At 46.9% G+C, this 16,579-nt stretch overlaps 1 pseudogene; it reads left to right on the forward strand.

Annotated features, from left to right (window-relative positions):
* The first annotated feature begins 5,025 nt into the window (after positions 1-5,025).
* On the forward strand, positions 5,026-6,925 carry LOC136469488 (anthranilate O-methyltransferase 1-like; annotated as a pseudogene).
* Positions 6,926-16,579: the final 9,654 nt, after the last annotated feature.

Below are 16,579 nucleotides of genomic sequence, written 5' to 3' on the forward strand. Positions count from 1 at the left end.
AAAACCGGGAGGTTGCTCAACATACACAGGCTCATTGATGTACCCATTGAGAAATGCACTTTTCACATCCATTTGATACAACTTGATATTGTGGGCACAAGCATAAGCTAGCAAGATCCTAATTACTTCCAATCTTGCAACCGGGGCATATGTTTCTCCAAAGTCAAGACCTTCAACTTGAGTGTAACCTTGAGCCACTAATCTTGCTTTGTTCCTTATTACTATCCCATCTTGATCTTGCTTGTTCTGAAAGACCCACTTAGTTCCAATCACATTATGATCCTTAGGCCTCTCAACTAAATCCTATACTTAGTTTCTTGTGAAGTTGTTTAGCTCTTCATGCATAGCATTGATCCAATCAACATCCCTCAAAGCTTCATCTATCTTCTTAGGTTCAATGGATGACACAAATGAGAAATGCTCACAAAATGAGGCCAATCTTGATCTTGTTTGCACACCTCTTGAAATATCACCAATGATAGTGTCCAATGGATGATCTCTTGCAACATTGGTTGGTTGAAGCACTTGCACTTGATTGCTAGCATTTGATTGATCACTTGGTTGAGATGATGAACTAGCTATTTGTTGATCTTGCATATTGCCATCACTAGTGCTTGCTTGGATTTGATCATGAGAACCACTAGCTTACACATTTGAGTTAGAGAGCACTTGATTCTTGTCATCTTCAACATCAATCATCTCTCTAGGCCTTAACTAACCAATGTCCATGTTCTTCATTGCATTGACCAATTGAGTGCCTCTTACATATTCTAGATTCTCATCTTCCTCTTGGGAACCATTTGTTTCATCAAACTCCACATCATGAACCTCCTCAAGAGTGCCACTAGCCAAATTCCAAACTCTATAAGCCTTGCTAGTAGTGGAGTAACCAAGCAAGAAACCTTCATCACATTTCTTTTCAAACTTGCTCAATCTAGTGCCTTTCTTCAATATATAGCACTTACAACCAAAAACCCGAAAGTATGCTATGTTGGGCTTTCTTCCATTCAATAGCTCATAAGGTGTCTTTTCCATCATGGGTTGACAATAGAGTCGGTTGCTATAATAGCAAGCCGTGTTGATTGCTTCGGCCCAAAATGAATGACTCACATTGTACTCACTCAACATTGATCTTGCCATATCAATCAAGGTTCTATTCTTTCTTTCAACTAGCCCATTTGATTGAGGAGTATACTTGGCCGAGAATTGATGTCTAATTCCAAATTCATCACATAACTCATCAATTCTAGTGTTCTTGAACTCACTTCCATTGTCACTTCTAACTTTCTTGATGGTTGTTTCAAACTTATTGTGAATGCCCTTGACAAATAATTTGAATGTTGCAAACACATCACTCTTATCAACAAGAAAGAACACCCATGTGTATCTAGTGAAATCATCCACAATCACAAATCCATATTTATTTCCACCAATGCTAGTGTATGTGGTTGGTCCAAACAAGTCCATATGCATCAACTCAAATGCCTTGGATGTACTCATCATGCTCTTCCTAGGATGTGTATTACCAACTTGCTTTCCGGCTTGACATGCACTACATAGCTTATCATTCTCAAATGTGACATCTTTCAAGCCTCTAACTAAGTCATGCTTAATCAATTTGTTTAATTGTTTCATTCCAACATGACCAAGCCTTCTATGCCATAACCAACCCATGCTAGACTTAGTGATCAAACATGTTGACAATTGAGCTTCTCTAGCATTAAAATCAACTAAGTATAGATTCTCATATCTAAATCCTTTGAATATCAAGTTAGAGCCATCCACACTTATGATCTCTACATCATCCACACCAAATATGCACTTGAAACCAAGATCACACAATTGAGCTACCGACAATAGGTTGAAGTTCAAGCTCTCTACTAGTAGCATATTGGAAATGCTCAAATCACTGGATATTGCAATCTTACCAAGCCCTTTGACCTTACCTTTGCCATTGTCACCAAATGTGATACTATCAATCCCATTGCTCTTGTTTTCATTGATTGAATTGAACATTCTTGGATCACCGGTCATGTGTTGTGTGCACCCACTATCAAGCACCCAATGCCTTCCTCCGGCTTTATAATTTACCTACAAAAGAAGATCAATTCTTTTTAGGTACCCAAACTTGCTTGGGTCCTTGTAGGTTAGTCACCAAGGACTTTGGTACCCAAATGGCCTTCTTCTTTGGGCCCACAATTGGTGTACCAATGAACTTAGCCTTCACACCATTGGCACCCTTATAAAGCATGTAACAAGAATCAAATTTGATTGAGGATACATTAGGTAGCTTGTTCTTGTTAGTCTTGCAATTTTGCTCTATATGCCCAACTTGCTTGCATCTATTGCAAAACCGACCATTTCCCTTCACAAAGCTAGCTTTGAGAGTGACAAAGGCCGCCTTGCCTTTCTTTGGGGTATAGCCTAATCCCTCTTTGTTAAGAGAAAATCTTTGGCTACCCAAGCACTTTAGCAAGCGGGCATCTCCACCATAGGCATTGCCTAAGGCACGAGTGAGCTCATTCACCTCCTTCTTGAGGGTTTCATTTTCCACCATTAGTGATGTATCATTCATAGGTGGAGTGGTAATGGTTTTGCTACAAGAAGTGTTAGTAGGAGCAACAATAATGGGTTCATGAAAAGATTCATCAATAAGATCACATGTTAGTCCCACATCACATGTTACTATCACTTGCTCCTCCTTGGCTTCCTCCACTTTGACTTGCTCAATGAGAGAGGAGTGAGCCTTTTCAAGCTTAGAGTGAGCTTTGCCAAGCTTCTCATGGGCTTCCATTAGCCTCTCATGAGTGGCATTGAGCTCATCAAGGGATTGCTCAAGAAATTTGACTTTCTTGTTCAATTCCTTGCACTTCTTTCTCTTCATCTCAAAGCAAGTATGCACTTGCTCACACATGTCCATGAGCTCCTCCTTGGAGTACTTCTCATCATCATCATCACTCCTACAAGCATCACTTTCACATTCATCATCATCACTCACATCATATTTTACCTTGGTAGGTTTTGCCATGAGGCACATCGATGGAGTGTCAAAGATGGAGGGCTTGTTGTTGACGACGATGCTTGCTAGTGCTCTCTTGATAGATTTCTTGTCATCATCACTAGATCTATCACTATTTGAAGAGCCATCACTATCCCATATGACCAAATAGCCTCCACCCTTCTTCTTCTTTTGGAAGGTCATTCTCTTCTCCTTCTTCTCCTTCTTTTCTTTCTTATCCTCCTTGTGCTTCTTCTTCTCATCCTCATCATTGTCACTATTGTATGGACAATTTGCCACTACATGATCGGGGCTTTTGCAATTGTAGCATCTTCTCACATACTCTTTCTTCTTGGTGTGATCTCTTCTCTTTCTTGCACCATAGCCCTTGTTCTTCATGAATTTTCCCATCTTGCGCACAAAGAGAGCCATAGCTTCATCATCAATATCACTAAGATCATCATCATCACTTGATTCTTTCTTGGACTTGCCCTTGTTCTTTGATGATGATGAGCTAGCCTTGAATGCTATGCTTTTCTTCTTCTTGTCTTCTTCTTCCTTCTTGTCATCCTTGTCATCCCCCTCCCTTTCCACATGGTATGTCTCTTGTATCATGATATCACCTAGTACTTAGTTAGGGGTAATATCCTTCAATCCTCCTCTTATGATGAGCAATCTCAACATCTCAAATCTTGGAGGTAAGCACATCAAGAATCGATGGGAGACATCATCATCTTTGATCTTTTCTCCCAAAGCCTTCAAGTCATTGACAATTACTTGTAGCCGATGGAACATCTCCGGGATGCTCTCATCATCCTTCATCTTGAAACTTGTCAACTTGTCCTTGAGGATGTACAACTTGGCACTCTTCACCGCCGGTGTGCCCTCATATGTTTCCTCCAATCTCTTCCACACCTCATTTGCTCTTTCACAATCCTTGATTTGCTCAAACACCTTGGAATCAATGGCATTGTATATGGTGTTGAGAGCCATTGTATTGCATTGCTTGTTGATCTTATCTTGGTTGGTTGGATCATCGGGATCAATGATAGCATAGTCATTCTCGGTCACTTCCCATACTTGATCATTGATTGAACTAAGATACATCCTTATCTTTCTCTTCCAATAATCATAGCATGTGCCATCAAAGAACGGTGGTTTGCCCCCCACATGGTTGAACACAACTTGAGCCATAATTTGACACCGAGGTTGTTAAGCTTTCAATCAAACGGTGACCACGGCTCTGATACCACTTGAAAGGTCCTATTATAGCTAGAGGGGGGTGAATAGCCTATTTAAAAATCTACAAATCAACTAGAGCAATTTGATTAGTATGACAAATAGCATAATGCAAACTTGCTCTAGCTCTACAAGGGTTGCAAGCCACCTATCTAACAATTCTAGTTGCAATGATTACTTAGGCACACAAACTTGCTATGTAATTACTCACTAAGAGCTCTCAATTCTAATTACACTAAAGAGCTTGTATCAACTAGTTTGCAAGAATGTAAATAAGTGAGTAGGGTGATTATACCGACGTGTAGGAGATGAACCAATCACAAGATGAATGTATAGCCAATCACCAGGAGAATGCCAAAGACAAGAGACAATCGATTTTCTCCCGAGGTTCGCGTGCTTGCCAACACGCTACATCCCCGTTGTGTCGACCAACACTTGGTGGTTCGGTAGCTAAGAGGTGTTTCACAAACCTCATCCACACGATAGGACACCGCAAGAACCGACCCACAAGTGAGGTAACTCAATGACACGGGCAATTTACTAGAGTTACCTTTCGGCACTCCGCCGGGGAAGGTACAACTCCCCTTACAATCACCGAAGGCGGCCACGAACAATCACCAACTCGTGCCGATCCTCCACCGCTGCACCAAGCCATCTAGGTGGTGGCAACCACCAAGAGTAACAAGCGAAATCCGCAGCGCAACACGAATACCAAGTGCCTCTAGATGTAATCACTCAAGCAATGCACTTGGATTCTCTCCCAATCTCACAATGATGATGGATCAATGATGGAGATGAGTGTGAGGGCTTTGGCTAAGCTCACAAGGTTGCTATGTCAATGAAAATGTGCATCTGACGGCGGATCCGGTGGGTTGGATCCCTGTGGCGGTGGATCCGTGGATCTGACGGTTAGGAGCCCTCCGGCGGCAGGCTCCACGGCGAGCAACACAGCGGCAACGGGCTCCATGGCGGCGGCCCCTCCCCTCCCCTTCTTCTTCTCCGGGTAGGATCCGACCCTCCCTCTCCCGGATCTGGCGTGGTGTGGTGGTGGTGGTGGTGGTGACCGGCATCGGGCGTGGTGGTGGTGACCGGCGGTGGTGGTTGCGGTGGTGGCCGGCAGCTGTGCTGGTGGTACCGCCGATGACTTGTTTTTTTCTCGAAAAATGTTTGCCGAGTGTTTTTTTGGACTTGGCATAGTCTTTGCCGAGTGCCCGACGATTGACACTCGGCAAATAGCTCTTTGCCGTTAAAACCTACGCTGAGTGTCGTTTGCCGAGTGTAACAATCGGCAAACGCTTTGCCGAGTGTTTCACTCGGCAAAGCTCCTGTATCCGGTAGTGGTTGGTGATCTGAGCTAGGGCCTAGGGGCAGCCTAGGGGCATGTAACCCTGTTCGCTTGACCATATGAGCCATGCTTATCAGTCATGATATAGTATTTTTCTCTCACAATAAAACAACATCAGCTGGTTTATAAGCCCCAAAAATGATCAAGCGAATAGTGCCGCTCACGCTCATCATCACTCCGTGTCAAGGACAAGGGGGACGCGCTGCCGCCGTACTACGTCGCCGGGCTCCTTCTACACCCGGCTGTTCCCGGACCGCTGCGTGCACCTCTTTCACTCCTCCTACTGCCTCATGTGGCGCTCCAGGGTCCCCGACGAGCTCGCGGGAGGCGCCGTCCTCAACGAGGGCAACATGTACATCTGGGAGACCACGCCGCCGGCGGTGGTGGCGCTGTACCGGAGGCAGTTCCAGGAGGACTTCTCGCTGTTCCTCAGGCTGCGCCACAGGGAGCTCGAGTCCGGTGGCCAGATGGTGCTGGCGTTCCTCGGCAGGAAGAACAAGGACGTGCTCCGTGGCGAGGTCAGCTACATGTGGGGCCTCCTCGGGCAGGCTCTTCAGTCCCTCGTCAAAGAGGTCTGCTCTGTTTTCTTCTCCTGTCTTGTGCAACATCATCCATCAAAGGAAATCATGAACTGAACCGATGAACCCTAGTTAACTGATGTATTGCATTTGCATGCATTGCACCATGGCACAGGGCCGTGTGGAGAAGGAGAAACTGGACTCCTTCAACCTGCCGTTCTACGCCCCGTCGGTGGACGAAGTGAGGGACGTGATTAGGCAGAGCCAGGCATTCGACGTCACCCACATCCAGCTCTTTGAGTCCAATTGGGATCCGCACGACGATATGGAGGACGACGGCGACCTCGTGCTCGATGGCGTCCAGAGCGGCGTCAACGTCGCTAAGTCCATCAGGGCCGTGATCGGGCCCCTCATCGCGCACCACTTCGGCGAGCACGTACTCGACGATCTCTTCGAGCTGTATGCCAAGAACGTCGCAGTGCACCTCCAGAAAGTGAAGACCAAGTACCCTGTCATCGTCGTTTCCCTAAGGCGATTAGTTGTGCAACAAAGAACCAAGCCAGTGACACGTATTATTCAGGTTTCAAGCAAGGCCAGTTTATGTAGAATCTGGCGTCAAGTTAGTTATTACTAGTAGTACTATATGCATGCAGAATTAATATAAGAAATAAAGTGGTTCAGGTAGACAGGGTACGATTAGCGGCCGAACATTTAATTTTCACTACTACTTTGCTTTGGATGTTGTAGTATGCAGGTCCAATGTTTCCACAAGGCGATCTGGTTAAATATGTACTGTAATGGTAATGGTAAATGGAAATCGAACGTAAGCAGATTGTTTGCATAAAGGGAAGATATATTACTCCCTCTATCCTAAAATGTAAGGATTCAGAGTTTAAAAGTGTTTTATAAGGCATTCTGGGTTGTAAATCCTAGACCTAAGCAAATTAAGCCAGCCTAGAAAAAAGCAAATTAAGGCATTCTGGTCCCCTCATAAGCCTCAATGGACAGGACGGCACAGATCCAGTTGTCTAGAAAAAAAAAATCTTTGTCCGAACCTAGCACGAAATATTTATCTTACCTATTTTACATTGTAAATTGTGTGTCCCCTTCAGCATCTTCTGGAGACGCTCGAGAACCTCCTCGTCGGTCAACTCAAGAGCAGGGACCATTCGCGAAGGATCCTCAGCCCCAGAGTACTCAAAACCAAAGTTCTCTCGCTCCTTCAGAGGCTGGACACGACGGCGAAGAAAACTTGAGACGATTCCGAAACCGGTCAAGCCCTGCTGTTTCAGAGTGCTTATCCGCTCAAGGAATGGCTGGAGCTCGATTGGAGTCAGGGAGTTCTTTTTCCACCGGTCGTTAACCGAGGGACCAGATCTTTAATGCACGGCAAGAGAAGGAATCAAATTGGCGGCATAGAACCAATCAGCGCGCCAATCCCTCATAGAATCAACCAGGTCATAGTCAAAGAACTTGCTTTTCAGACCCTGGCGAAACTGAATCCCACAGCCGCCAAGAATGTTGGTATCTTCACGGCGGGGTTGAGGCTTCAGACGAAAGAAGTGACGGAAAAGAGAAAGAGAAGGAGGAATTCCAAGGAAAGCTTCACAAAGATGTACGAAAATAGAAAGATGGAGGACAACATTGGGAGTTAGATGGTTCAGACTAACCCCAAAATAACCAAGAAATTTATAAAGGAAGGCGGAAGCAGGAAGGCAAAGACCGGCACGGATAAAAGAGACGAAAAGGACGAGCTCACCAGGACCTGGAGCAGGGACCTGATGCTCGCCTGGGACTCTCCATTCAGCAATGCCCTTGCTCTGGATCAGACCATCGCTGGCAAGCTCGCGGAGCTGGTCTTCAGTTGTTGTCGGAGCCGGCCAAGCTTTCTGGGCAGCCCTCATGGCCACGAACTCCTGGTTCTCGATCACGGAAAGAGACGACTCCTCGTCCATGAAGGTTGCCTAGGACTTGCTCGTAGCTTTCTTCCTACCCATGTACTAACGAAGGCAAGAAGGAACTAGGGGAAGAGAAGGTTTGGACGGCGGCGGCGGATTTCTGAAAGCTAGGGTTTCGAGGCAAGAGAAGGGCAGTAAAGAAAAAGAAGATGAAGGGTCTTTAAATAGATTTTACAGCGATAAAAATGGCCCACCAGGCCCGTTAAAGCATCGTGTGAGAACGCAACGGTCCATTTACTGACACAGCTAAAATGACGGAGGGCACAAATCCACACAATGTTACAATTCAACGGGCAGATTTCAGACTTATCCATCCAGCACTACGGTGGAGTTATCAGATTACTGCAAAAAAACAACCCGTCAACCATGAAGAAAAGAAGGGCTACCTCACAAGGAACATAAGAACTCGGTTCTTACGGAAAGAACTCAGGAATCTCATGAACAACCAGGACTACAGCAGAAAAATAAATGACAACCCAGAAGACAAGATTCTTTCCATTACAAGTGACTTCAAAAATATAAGATTACAAATCTTACAAGACCCAACGAACTCGGTACCACGAAAAGCAAAGTAGCAAAGAGGAACCCGAACACAGCTTGGCTCTGGAATGACTACGTGTCCCAAATCGCTACTCAGTAGAACAAACCGCACTCGACTACACTGTTTTCTTCAAAGGACGGACGCAGTGCACCCAAGGCGGAAATCAGTTGAACGGCAGGACAACATGGAGCAGAGAAGGCCAGTAGGCATCTGTCTACCCAAGTCCGATGTGATGCTGGATATGGTGTTGATCTGCACCGGACAGTCTCAAGACAAGCGGCGAGGATCAACCCAGAACTGCCAGATGAAGGAACGAAGCCCACATCATAAGACTTCCTCCAACTACTGCCATGTACATCCTGGTACATTGCTGCTGCGGGATTAGCCTACCTCTAATCCCTATCACTAGACTTCCTCTAGCTATGACAAGACACACAAGAACTACAAAACACGCCCGGGGGCTGCACTACTTCACAAACTACCATATTCATAACTACGAAGGTTTCAACAGAATGTTCAATGGATGAAAACAAGCACTCCGAGAGGGTATTTATAGATCAAAAGAGTGGTGCACATGGACTAGGAGTACCAACGAAATAAGCCTAACAAAGGACACAGTGAAAAGACAGGGCTCAATAATGGAAGACTCAGGCGAGAGGGAACAGTACTCGAAGACGAGCATATTCAGAAGAATATACCAACACAGTACAACCCATGAACAAAAGGCATTTACACTCAACCACCACCATACAACTACATCTGACAATAGCAGACTTCCAGAGAATACGCCAAGACTCTGCATCTGAGTTCTTCCTGAACAAAACAACCTGGATATATGCTCGGGGGTTGCAAAAGGAGAGGTATACAGTTCTTTCGAACAACTCAGATTCAAGACCCTCCAACTTTTTGTTTCAAATAGCAAGAGGCTCGAGGGCTACACTCAGTGAGTGCACTTTTTCCTTCAAAAAAGCGCACGTCACTCAGAACACTTCTTCAAGACAGACGACAAGAACCCGGACATAGCTATATCCGAGCTCTTTCCGACAAAAAGAACCCAAACACAGCTAAATCAGAGCTCTTTTCAACAAGGAAATCGGGGAACCTTTCAATGAAGAATCAGGAAGATTTCAAGAAAAGACCCTCAAGCTCCTTGTGCCAAATAGCAAGAGGCTTGGGGGCTACATCCAAATGGGGGTACTTTTTTCTTCAAAAAGGTACACACCACGTGAAGATCTCATGAAGCGCTGCACGGTTTCGCTTAAGAAAGCACTCAGACGACGCTTGTTCCTACTCGATAAGACTTGAAGGAACAAGACGAGGCTTCCAAAACTCAACCATGAAGTGCTCGGGGGCTTGTCGGTGTGGGACCCATGGGATACCTCGCAAGGAAGGAAGAAGAACTAGCCTAACTAGGATTCTTCCCTTGTAATCTTAGTAGTAGTATTATTCTATAATTCTACTAGGAACTCTCATTGTAAACCGACTAGGACTCTGGCCTCCTGACTATATAAAGGAGGGCAGGGCTCCTTGGATCGGGAGTTCAAACAACAATTGTACAACACAACACTTTACAATCAATCCAACGCAAAGGCTAACATCGACTGGACGTAGGTCTATTACTCGATCTACGACCGAGGGCCCGAACCAGGATAAATCGACTGTCTCTTGCGTTAACTGTCGAGTTCTACGTACGCTAAAGCCCGAACATACTGCCTCAGGGACCCCATGGCAGGCTATCGGTGGTCAAACATCGACAGGTAGCTTGTTATATTTAACTGCATCTAGGCCTGACATCATGTTTAGTGTGTGTATGTGTGCTAGATTTCAAGCTAATCCTAAGGAAACTCATTTGATTGCCGTTAAAAGAATCCTTAGGTATCTTAAGCACACACCAAGCATTGGCCTTTGGTATCCCAAAGGAGCTATATTTGAATTAGTTGGCTATTCATATTCGGATTATGCCAGTTGCAAAGTTGATAGAAAAAGCACATCCGGAGGGTGCCATTTGCTTGGTAGATCACTTGTGTCTTGGTCCTCCAAGAAACAAAATAGTGTGGCTTTGTCCACCGCCGAAGCGAAATGCATTACCGCGGGTGCTTGTTGTGCGTAAATACTTTATATGAAACAAACTTTGCTAGATTATGGAGTAGTTCTAGAAAAAGTACCTGTTTTGTGCGACAATAAAAGTGTGGTAAAACTTGCAAATAACCTGGTTCAACACACTCGCACCAAGCACATAGATATCCACCATCACTTTCTTAGAGATCATCTTGCAAAGAATGATATTTCATTAGAAAGTGTAAGGACTGAGGATCAATTGGTGGATATCTTCACTAAACCTCTAAATGAGGCGAGTTTTTGTCAATTGCAGAATGAGCTCAATGTGCTTGATTTTAGTAACTTCAATAAAAAATGAGCTTGTGTTGTCCCTTGCATTGCATTGTAATATACAACATGTTTACTTTTTGGTAATGCATATAGAGCTTGTCTAACATGGTTAAGATAACCGCCGAAAAGCAAGTGAAGAAGCTTAACCTTGGATCAAACTTGACAAGCAACTAGATTTACTTTCAAGTATTGCATTGCATATGCATGAATGTTGCTTTGTCGTTTATCTTCAATTGCCCTCTTATTGCCTATTTTCTTAAAAAGAATTATAGCCTAAGGTAAAATATTTTGAAAATTTTGAGGGTTTGAGAGAGGTCACTCACATTAGTCCTAATTGGTGTTTATTTGGATCTTATTGAAGTTGGGACTTGATTGGGAACAGACAGCATGAAGGACTCTAAAGATTTGATGGAAAAAGAGTGACCGGACGCTGCACCGGACTCTGAAGTCCGGCGTTCGGTCAGTTCATAGGAGGTGAACCTTGCTGCGAAGGAGTGACTGGACTCTGTTGTTCAGCGTCCGATCAGAAGGCGTTCTTGCGTCCAGTCGATCGAAGATGAAGGAAACATGTTGGATCGGACTCTGGCTGTGTTCGGTCAATGGTGATCGGACGTGTCCGTTCATGATTCCAGGGGTTTTGGACCTCTCTAGAATCGACTAGACTCTGGGTGGCAGCGTTCGGTTGTTGGCACCAGAGCATCCGGTCAGTTGAAATCGTGCGGGTTCAGGACTACTTCTCCGTTTCCTTTTCTGTCTCGTCGGGGGACCCCTTATATCCCAATCCGCCACGATCTTACATCCCACACCGCATCCAATCCGCCTTTGCACCGTCATCGCTGCCTATGTAGCACTCATGCCCTAGCCGCCACCTCCTGAGCCGCCATGTGCCCACGCCCTAGCTCCACACCGCCGCAGTAGCGCCGCCCGACCACTATGCCGCGACCTCGTCCCACACTCCCGTGCCTGATCCACCGCCGCACGCCCTATGCGTCACCATGCCTGCGCCGTGCTCCAGCGCTGCCGTCGTACCAAGCAGCAGCGCCGCTCGTGCCCGAGCCTCTATGCTAGCAAGAAGCCCACGTTGTGCCCTAGCGCCGCCGTACCCCTACATTGCTCCTCGTCGGTGACCTAGCCACTGCCTCCGCATCTTCTCGGTCACCGAACTTCATCAAGCCAGGACCCTAACCCTAGCCGATTCAGTGGTTCCCCGCATGTCGTTTCTCTTCTCTTTGGATTGCCGGTTCATTAGGTAGCAAGCCCTTGATTCCAATTTCGTACCTAATTGCTTGCTTCTTAGGGTTTCGTATCTCTAGATATATTGTATTTATTTGTATATCCTATCTATTCTATCGTGCAGTGAGTCGGTGTTGTTGTGGTCCCATTAGGAGTTGTCAATCAACTCAGGGCCAAGCTCGCGTGTATAGATCGAGGCCAAGCCTCAGAAGTGATAGTTGGCAGTTGATTCTTGTCAGGACAGTTGTTCTTTTCAGCTTCATCAGATGGCTCGTGTCAAGAATGTCAGAGGAGGTCCTAGTGATGAGGATCCGAGGACCCGCCTCGCCAGCCTACATATACAAAAGGCAAGATGATGAAGAAGCTAGCGACAAAGAAACGCAAGTACCCTGATGTAGATATAGCGAGAGCAGCCATAGTTGTAGAGGCCATAGAGCACGTAGAGAGAGGAGGTACTTAGAGTGGTGTTGTTATTGTAGATCAGCTTTCTCCATCTACGAGGGCTGCACTTGAGCAGGTTGAGCGCCATCATGGTGGTCTAGCTGGACTATCATGGTTGGAGGACGGTGTGTGGCTATTGATGAGAGTCAGCCTCAGAGGGAGTCACAGCAGTAGCCACAGTCAGCAGAGCAGACTCAGGAGGGAGAGCAGGCCGAGGAGATAGAGTAGGCACCTCAGCCACAACTTCGCTGCTCTAGTCGTACCCATGCTCTAGTCACATCGAGGTCAAAGACATAGCGGAGGGGTTCTCGTCCACCGCCTAGACCACAGGGTCCGCCTCCAGTGACTCACTTGGATTTGAGGGCCGCCACAGCCAAACAGGTGCAGCAGCTTAGATTTTTGGACTTTGAGCAGTGGTTCCCACCGAGGAGAGATGATCGAGCTTCAGAGGGTTTCTATACACCACTGTAGGAAGATTTTTATAATGCATATCTTAACAGTGGGCTATATTTAGATCTCAAAGGGTGTGCAACATTGAGTCCATTATAGCAGTAGCTGGAGAGCATATTCGCCCTACCTAGCGTACCTGCCAGGGCTGACAGATTTACTTGGACAGACAGGCTTATATGTTTCATCTTGGGTCCGTCAGTTCTATGCTACACTCTGGATTGACCCACAGCACAGATTCATTCACTTTGCTTTTAGAGGTAGAGATCATAGGCTGATGAGCTCAAGGGTCAGAGAGATTCTCAGGCTTTAGGAGCAGCCAGTCCGGCTTCATGAGGTTTGCTATAGACAGATAGCGCCACCTAGACGACCTCATGGCGGTATGGTGCCCCCTATAGATCTAGTCCACCATTGCTTCATAGAGCCTTTCAGCGAGGGGTCGAGCAGGACACCTAGTGATCCCACTCCTACTACTAGAGTGCTTGATGCTATTATGAGGAGGACACTACTTCTGAGGATGGGGTATCGTGAGGGCTTGACACGCATACAGCTATGGCTTCTGAACTCTCTGATGTAGCAGACTGTGTTTGACATTTGGGATCTTCTTCTATCAGAGATGGAGGATACTATTACAGAGGGGTTCAAGAGTCACAGGCAGATGCCATATGCTCACTAGATTACATTCTTGATTCACAGGATAGTTACTGTGAGGCCACCGAGATGTTGGCAGAGTATAGTGGTGCTACTATAGAGTTCCCTGCATACAACATGACTCAGATAATCTGCCATAGTGCAGTGAGGACACCCCACCAGCCACGCCATCGTCTAGAGGTGCCAAAGGCTGTAGCCTAGTAGGATGAGACCATTAGGGGCATAGCAGCTATAGAGGAGGAGCAGTTAGATGCTCAATAGGAGGGGATGGTCGAGAGCGACCTCAGTGAGATGATGACTACTATGATATCCCTTAGATGCCTCCACGACGACATGACCATGAGGTTGGTAGCTCTAGTTTAGCTCCACCTGCACCGCAGACAGACCCCGCTCTACTTGCCATACTTGAGCGGATGAGGTAAGATCAGGCTCGCCAGGCTCAGGAGACCGCTGCTACATTTGCACAGTTTCAAACTCGGTAGGATGAGTTCCCACGACAGCAGCAGGTGATCCAATAGCAGCAGCAGGCCATGCATCAGCAGTAGCTTCTCATACAGCAGTAGCTACTTGGGTTTATGCAGCATGTTGTGACAGCTATTGGGGCTCCATCGCCACAGCCTTTGCCCCAGCTTGGTCAGCCTGCCACCACTTCTATGACTCTAGTTGTACTGCCCAGTGGGCTTTAGAGTCAGGGACAGCTAGCGCCATAGTTTCCTTCACCTATAGAGCAGGTGTCCTAGTGGTTTGCTTCGCCAGTGCCAGCCCCACAGTTCACTCCTGTTCATACAGGCTTTACTCTGCCTCAGAGTTCATTAGTGCTCACCCCAGTTTCCAGGAGCCTTGGTGCTTCATTCAGTGAGTTGACAGGGTAGCATACTCTGCCAGAGCTACATGTCCTAGGTCCTTCCACAATTGCACCTATTACCGGGACTACAGAGACGCTCCCTTCGTCAGTTGTATCATCAGAGCAGGCAGCGCCAGTTATAGATCCGACCCAGACCGCTTCAGCATTGCTTCCAGCTACAGAGGGTCAGACTGCTCAGAGCTCAGGATCAGATGATGATGGCACATAGTTCTAGCTCGCTCCTCGCACCTCAGCGCCTAACTTGTCTGATGCAGCCCCGCCAACCGACCCTTAGGTTTTGGTGTTTGACGCCCAAGGGAGAGAGGGACCGAGTATGTTAGACTTAGGGGGAGCGACTTAGGGGGAGCTTAGTTTATCTATTATATTTGGTTTTTATGTGTGATACACTATTATGCATTCGTGTGTTTACTTTTATGCATCAAACTATATTTATGTGATAGTGATATCTACGTGATCGTGATATATGACATGTGTGCTCTCTACTTTGAATCATTTATATGTCATATCACTTGTGTTATGCTCATTTGCTTTGCTTCCGTATTTTACTCCGATGCAAATGAGCTTTATCACTTGTATTGTCGGGTTCATAAACCCAGGGTCCCTTGGGGTTCAGCTTTCGTGCCAAGGCTCGGCCCAAGAGTCTAAATACAACAGGCCGGAAGGATGGCCCAGTTGCTGACCTGAAGGTCTAGACCGAAAGGAGCAGTGCCCGCTCATCGACCCCTTGGGCCCACCACTCTGAGTGGAGCACTCGCTTCGGCCTCCAGTCGCCTCCGGACGCCCTCTCTGATCAGAAGGCCTGGCCCAAAGCACTACTTCTGACTCTAACTCCGTGTCCCTTTGACCAGGGCTCGTAGGAACCCTGCTCACCGCTCTTCTCCGACTAGCGCACTCAGAGCCGACTAGAGCTGTCGGGTTCATAAACCCGGGGTCCCTCGGGGACTGGCTTCCATGCCATGGCTCGGCCTAAGAGTCTAAATACAACAGGCTAGAAGGACGGCCTAGTCACCGACCTAAAGGTCTAGACCAAAAGGAGCGGTGCCTGCTCGTTGACCCCTTGGGCCCACCACTCTGATCGGAGCACTCGCTTCGGCCTCCAGCCGCCTTCGGACGCCCTCTCCGATCGGAAGGCCTGGCCCAAAGTGCTACTTCTAACTCCGACCCTGAGTCCCTCCGACCGGGTCTTGTAGGAACCTTGCTCACCGCTCTTCTCCGACCGGCGCACTCAGAGCCGACTGGAGCCGTGCGGAGAAAGGCCGCTCGGTAGGAACTAGAAGACGTGTGGAGAAAGGCAAGGCAAGGCTCACAAGTCAAAACCACTGTACCAGGGACCATACCCTACATGAAATAGTATTCTATAGCCACCTGACATAAACAGTATTATAGGTGCCGACATCTACCTCTACAGTATTGTAGGGGCCGCTAAAACTCCCATACGGTAAAGCCCTCCACGTGCCTCTAGGCATCAATAGCAGGTATGGGCACTAGGATTTACCGTACCGAGTGAACATAGCGAGACTTCTCACATGCTTCTAGGCTTCAAATAGTATTTGTAGGTACCGACGTCCACCATCCTTGAAAAAGGTAGCATGACCTCCCGTATGCATCTGACATTCTACAGTGACATCGATAGTGTTGTAGGCACCTACCATTATCTGGTACCCGCCGTTGTGGGCAACAAAGCTCGGTAGGCATGGACAATAAGGCTCGGTAGCATACGCACCCTTTCCCTCTCACTTGTAAAGCCATCCCCTTCATCTATAAAAGGGGGTGCGCTTCCTCCAACAAAGGAGACCGATTTCAGTAGGCCAAAGTTCCTTAGGTCGATAGCTCACAACCACAGAACCACCAGGTTCAGACCTCAAGCATCCGCTTTGAACACTTAGCTCATAGCGAAGTTCCTGTCACTCTCGGCCCTTCTGATCGGACCTCTTGTACACCCCATCTTTCTCCCT

The sequence above is a fragment of the Miscanthus floridulus genome, chromosome 8 (assembly GCF_019320115.1).
Source record: "Miscanthus floridulus cultivar M001 chromosome 8, ASM1932011v1, whole genome shotgun sequence".
Classification (NCBI taxonomy): Eukaryota; Viridiplantae; Streptophyta; class Magnoliopsida; order Poales; family Poaceae; genus Miscanthus; species Miscanthus floridulus.